Raw genomic sequence first — 6649 nt, 5'->3', positions numbered from 1 at the left:
CCTTACTATAAGCCGCACCGACAAATTTCTTGAAAACCAAAAAACAACTGGAAACATACATACATAAGCCGCATCGGGCGATAAGCCACTGGTATCTTCGCCGCTCTCGGTTTTCACAAGAACGCAGCGGAGAGCTGTGTCCTTAATAAACCTGCTGGATTTATTAAGGACGCAGCTCCTCTGTATCCAACACCAAACCATGGATTCGTTCACGCCGAGCTTACGTGCAGCGGCTCAATTTCCTTCCTGTGCTGCCAGATCGATAGCTCTCAACTTAAAAGCGGCATTTTTCTCTTTGTGTGGTTTCCATGATGAGGGGCTTTGAGTTTGAAGAAATTTCTCCATTGTGCCTGCTGCTAGCATGTGCTTGTTCTAAATTAAAATCAGCACTTTCTTCTTTGATTTCCAATTTTGACTTCCAATGATTCACTTCCTGCTAAAGAGCCCCCTGGTGGTTGAAGAAAAATCCACAGAAAAGCCGCACCGGGATACAACCCGCATGATTCAAAGTGTAGGAAAAATGTAGCGGCTTATAGTCCGAAAAATACAGTATTTTATTTTATAATTTACAATAATTAAAACTGAAAACATAAAATACAGTGGGACATGCTGCATAGTGGACCGTATATGTCTACACTTCCACGATTTTCAAATTTGTCACTATTTTCTCTGCAGAACCTCATCTGTGCAGTTATAAGTGTTATTAGCTGAGGCTGTCACTGCTTTCAGTCTGCCTTCTCTGCTGGTACCAGGCCTGCCAGGATCATTTCTATACTTAGAAAAGCACAGAAACACTCAATCTCTGATGCTGCAACACAAATGATACCCTGATGCAAAATCCAGAAGTGTTCTCCACACTTAGCAAACTCAGAGGCTACTGAGGGGTTGAAGCAGATTATGCAAATTACAACAGTCAGCAGCTTCAAACAACGTAGTTAAACGTGACAAACTGAACAACTGTATATATTTAACCAATTCATAACAAACAAGATATTCAGGGGCTACTAAGAAAGAGCTCAATATTATTTTATATATAAGGTTTTAGAATCATTAAGTTCAACAATGCAATGATCTACTGCAGATGTCCTAAGTGCATCCTAGGGGCCATTTGAGGGGCCCTCTGAGTGATTTTCTGCAGCTCCCAGCCAAGCCTCTAAAACAAAGCTAATTTGGCCCTATTCTGTCTGTCAGGATGGCATTTTGACTAAATCATAGTAAACCTCATTTATTAACTAGGTTTTTACATTCAACTTAATTTCAAAGTGCTCCAGGAGAAAAATGAACCCACCTAGAACCTAGACAAAAAATTCTATTGCCCCACTCTCTTACAGAAGAAGAAAAATAAAATAAAATCCATCCAGAAAAATTATGTTTTTTGTTTTGGATCGACTACAGATTGCTCCCCACAAAAATCTGACTTTTTGTCTGTGCTGAGGAATGTTTGGATGTTAAGTATATCACTGAGCAAAGAAAAATGAAAAAGGCACAAGAAATTAATTTTTTTAAATTTCATTGAGAAATACATTTTTGTGCCACCCCTGGAGCTTGATGATTTAGGCTTTCATGGCAAACAGTTTAGACACTACTGATCCACTGTAGGCTTTGTTTTGTAGGATATGCTTTATTTTGAAAGTCCAGCATAGTTGTATTTTCAGGTGTGGTTAAAATCTTTTAGCAACATGTAATCTACTTGGTGGGCGACTGTGGCTCTGTGTGTAGTCATGTTGATTGGAAGGTTGTAGGTTTGAGTTCAGTGCCTCCTGTCAACATGTGACAGGAGGCACTGAACTCCAAGTCCTCTACCAATTTGTGTATACGTGTATAAATGTGTGTGCTTGAGTGCGAATGGGTGAATGTGACTCTAGTGCAAAACGCTTTGAGTCAAAATGATTGGAAAAGCGCTATGCTAATATTATAGTTTATTCCAGGGGTCCCCAAACCTTTTCCTGTGAGGGCCACATAACTTTTCCCTTCTCTGCTGGGGGGCCTGAGTCAGTTTGTAACAGGAAAAGTGTGACGATTGCAGGAGTTCCTAAATGTAAAAATGTATTGTTTTCCAGAAAGCACAATCAAATAACCCTCTCTGGGTTCTTCACAGAAAAAATCCAGAAAATTGTCATGTTGGGGTCTAACTTTCTAACCCACATGCAGACCAACTCCAGAGACCGAGAATGATTTATTACAACAAAAATGGCGAAGAAACACAGGTAAACGATCCGGGTGCGTTTGGACTGGAACTCAGGTCAACTATAAGAGAAACAGACGGTAAGTTCGAGGTCGAGGGAAATTGGAGATGGTGCTGGTGGCGAGCTTACCTCCAATCGGGAGGAAAAAGGACTGGGGGGAAATCCTGTGGAATCCGGAGTTTGTTTGAGGTTCGGAGGATTGCGGGCTGCGGCGGCGTTGGAGGACGGACAGGTAAGTCTGGGAGCTTGAACCATTTCTGCTCGGAGGGAGACTGCCGATCTGTAGGTCCAGACGATCTTTGGCAGAATCTGCTTTCTCCAGTATGTCACAGGACAACCAGCTGTAAAAAGTCAGAGACACAAGAGGGTCAGAATTCTGGAAGAGACCAGGAAGAATTGACCTGAGGTAAGCCTGTACCATAACTGGCTAACAATCTGGCAGGGAAATGTCGGCAGCCTCCTCTAGTTATACAGCTCCTGATGGCAGAATGGTTTCAGGTGCGTAGGTCTGCAGACGCCCTCAGGTGGAACAAAGCCTCCAGCGCCCTCTGGTGGATGAAACAGCTCCAGATTCCAACAGAAATAACACTATTTATGAAATAAATACCGTATTTTCCGCACTATAAGCCACAACCCCAAAGCTTTTTTAAAAAACCAGTAAACATACACATATAGGCCGCAGATATCTCTGCCGCTCCAGGTTTTCCACAACGATGCAGCAGCAGAGGGGGGCGGACACCCAAAATTTGAGTAATAACAGGTCAATTGAATATCACATTTATTAGGGTTGAAAAAGAAAAAGTTGCCGAATTTAGATTTAACTGAACTGATTACAGTAGTTTCTGAACGGAAACTGTAACAGTAAAAGTGCTGATCCTTCATGTCTGCTACTAGCATGTGCTAAATGAAAATGGCCGCTTTCCTTCTTCTTCTTCTTCTACTACCTCTGCTTCTTCTTTAGATTTCAACGGCAGCTTGTCTCCATTATTGTTGCACTACTGCCATCTACTGGATGCTAATATCTATACCTCAAATTCTCATAATGACCCCAGTATCATTTTAAAAAAGGAAAAATCTTCTTTTTCCCCTCAATGCTATTTAACTGAACAACAACATTCTCAAATTTCAATTCCCTATTAAAACCTAATTCCGTTTTAATGGGCACTTTCTTCTTTTATTTCCAATTTTGACTTCCAGTGATTCACTTCCTGCTAAAGAGCCCCCTGGTGGTTGAAGAAAAATCCACATATAAGCCGCACTGGGCTATAAGCCGCATGGTTCAAAGCTTAGGAAAAAAGTAGCAGCTTATAGTCTGGAAGTATGAAGATGTGGTATATGAAAAAAACTCTAAATGCTCTCTGGTATTGTTCAGGGAGCCGGACCAAATGCGGAGGCAGGCCGTAGTTTGGGGACCACTGGTTTATTATATCAGCCGGAAGTATAAGTGGTAACTATGAAAACTAATGACTGTATTTTGATTTATGCTTGATTAGTTGTTTTAGAATCCAGTGGCTTGTGGGCGGGGCTTAAGTTGATTTTGTTTCCATTCCATGACATCATCTCTGCTGTTGTGTGATCTCTATGACATCATAACTGACATGAACACAATTATTAAGATTCTTTAGATTTCTAGTTCTTTTCTCAAACACCGCTTGGCGTGAACGCATCTCGTGAATCATTTCTGTGTAGTTTAACACGATTTTCTTTTTTTGAGCAAATCAATCCAGTAATTTGTCAAAGACACTTGTGTTAAAAAATAAGTACCATTATGCCATCTTATAGAGGATGTTTACCTGTGGAGCTCTATGCGCAAGATATGCTGGACTTCAGCATTTCCCAATCAGGTGAGGGCAGCCATGTCCCCTTATTTACCTTAGAGGAATTTCCTGAACTCAAGAGAGAGGAGTCCCCAAGACATAGGCAGTCGAACAGAAATGGCAACATGTCAACCAAGTCTAAAGCAAAGAAAACCAGAAAAGTTCAATTTGCTTCTGGTCAGCTGGCCAAAGCCCATGACCAGGGGGAAAGCACTCTGAGAAAGCCACTTATACCATCTCGGAGTGAAGTTTGTGCTTCACAGACGATGGTGGCCCCATTGCAGCCAGACCCGGCCTCTGATCAGAGGCCAGCGGCTCCTCCAAAGCCTGATGATGCAAAAAAACATCCAATTTTAAAACTTCTTCAAAGAGAGACAATTGTTGAAGAAAATCATGGTGATAAAAATACCAGAGCAATTATTATGATATCAGAGTTGGAGTTTCATGACGCCCTGAGCGCCAAAGAAGACATGATCTCTGCTCTGCGACAAGAAAACGTAGCTTTACTGGAAAACATGGAGCGTCTCAACAGTGAGCTTCAGAAAATGGAGGCTGTGCAGCAACAGGCCAATGAGAAAGCTAGGCAGCTAGAGTCTGACCTAGCTAATGAAAGGAAAAAGGTTCAGGAAGTTGAGAAGTTAAGCCAAATAACTAAAGAAGTTCAAGCTGCACCAGTCCACCAACATCAGGAAGACCAGGAGAAAAAGGCCTTGAGAGACGAAGTGATGAAGTTGACTGAATTATTGGAAAATCAGCAAACTGAGCATGAAGACATGATTGCTACTCTGTATGATCAGCGGATTAAGACGGACAAAGACCGTCGAGATGCCATCAGAAGGGCTGACCAGCTGAAAGCAAATCTGATGGCTGAGAAGAGCAAAACAAAAGAGACAGAGATTTGCTTAGCAAAGCAGATGGAAGAAACATCTAGACTACAATCTGCTCTGGACAAAACGGAGAGAGATTTGGATGAAGGAAGACGGCAGTGGGAGCTAGAAAAAGTACGTCTTCTGACCAACAACCGAGAAACATCCGAGGTGGAACAGCTGAAGTATCAGTTGCAGTCACAGATAATTGCTCATGAAGATGAGATTGCTGCTCTGTATAACGAGTTGGTGAAGAGGAGCAACGACCACCAGGATGCCATCAGAATGACCGAGCAGCTGAAGGAAAAACTAAATAAAGAGAAAAACAGACTGAAAGAGACTGAAGACAGCTTAGCTCGGCAAAAGGCAGAGAAATCCAACCTCCAGGCTGCTTTGGTTCAAATGGAGAGAGCCTTAGAGGACCAGCGGCGCCAATGGGAGCAGGAAAAGCCCTGTCCTGTCACCAACAAACAAAGAGATGAGGTGGAGCAGCTGAAAAAGATTCAATACCATGAAGACACTGCAAGGAATATCCTTGAACTGATTGCTGAGAATACCAGAACACAAGAGGCTGACATCTGCTTAGCCAAGTAATTTTAAGAAGTCAAAAATAAAGTTAGGGCTGCACAGTGGCACAGTTGGTAGCACTGTTGCTTTGCAGCAGAAAGGTCCTGGGCTCGAGTCCCGCCCGGGATCTTTCTGCAATGCAATCTCCCTGTGCATGGTGGGTTCTCTCCGGGTACTCCGGCTTCCTCCCACAACCCAAAAACATGAGACTCAGGCTGACTGGTCTCTAAATTATCTTTAGATATGACTGTATGCATGCATGACTGTTTGTCCTGTCTGTCTGTGTTGCTCTGTTAAGAATCATTTACATGATTAGTGACTTATAATCATATGTTAAGTATAATTTACATTATTAGTGACTTAGTTATATGCTAAGTATCATCCTATGTAAGTATTTGTTGTTAAGTATAATTTAAATGATTAGGGACTTGTTTATAGTTGTAAGTTGTTCATCATAATTGACATGATTAGTGACTTTGGCTGCATTCACACTGCAGCCTGAAGTAACCCAGTTCAGATTTGTTTTTGCCTTAATGCGACCTGCATCTGACCTTTTCAAATGTGACTCGACTCTGAACAACCAGGTCGCATTCATCCAACCTTGGTCTCTCTAAATTCTCCTTTGGTGTGAGTGTGTGCGTGCATGATTGCGTGTCCTGTCACAGCACAGCAGAATCAAAGCAAACATCAGTCAGAAAACTGATGTCTACTGAAAAACCATCTCCAAACTATCAAACAGATTGAAATGCTAACTGGACCCCAACTCCCCAACCTTAACTTTTAACCCCCACTTTCATCCTCTTTTCCCAACTCTTACCCTTAAGACACACACCAACACACACGCACGCACACACACGCTGACATGATAATCCAGCCACGAGAGGTGCACAGTCCCAAGTGCTCCTGGTGCTGGTCCCAAGCCCAGATAAATGGAGAGGGTCATGTCAAGAAGATAATCTGGATACAATATTCAATCAAATATTCATACAGGCATCAAAAAGTTTAGACAATAAAATACACAAACTAACATTAAGACACACACACACACACACACACACACACACACACACGTGTTGCATCTTTTTAATTTACAAGGACATGTGTCATCGTTGGCCTTGTACTGGCATTGACTCCCCATTTATTTCTACAACCTATCACTAAAACTAACTGTTGTGATTTAAATAGTTATATGTTAAATATACTTCAGATAATT

The 6649-nt window shown here is 41.9% G+C and overlaps 1 long non-coding RNA gene across 1 annotated transcript in view; it reads right to left on the bottom strand.

Moving 5' to 3' along the window:
• The window catches only part of LOC106938153 (uncharacterized), a 10840-nt gene extending 7702 nt beyond the window's left edge, over positions 1-3138 (bottom strand). Inside the window, exon 1 of the long non-coding RNA XR_001422550.1 lies at positions 3128-3138. This is a non-coding gene — a long non-coding RNA (uncharacterized LOC106938153). The remainder of the gene's footprint in view (positions 1-3127) is intronic.
• Positions 3139-6649: the final 3511 nt, after the last annotated feature.

The sequence above is a fragment of the Poecilia latipinna genome, unplaced genomic scaffold, assembly GCF_001443285.1.
Source record: "Poecilia latipinna isolate Pla-1442-1.1 unplaced genomic scaffold, P_latipinna-1.0 Scaffold2522, whole genome shotgun sequence".
Lineage (NCBI taxonomy): Eukaryota > Metazoa > Chordata > Actinopteri > Cyprinodontiformes > Poeciliidae > Poecilia > Poecilia latipinna.
The sequence above is the reverse complement of the archived record's forward strand: the minus strand, read 5'-3'. Positions and strand labels throughout refer to the sequence as shown.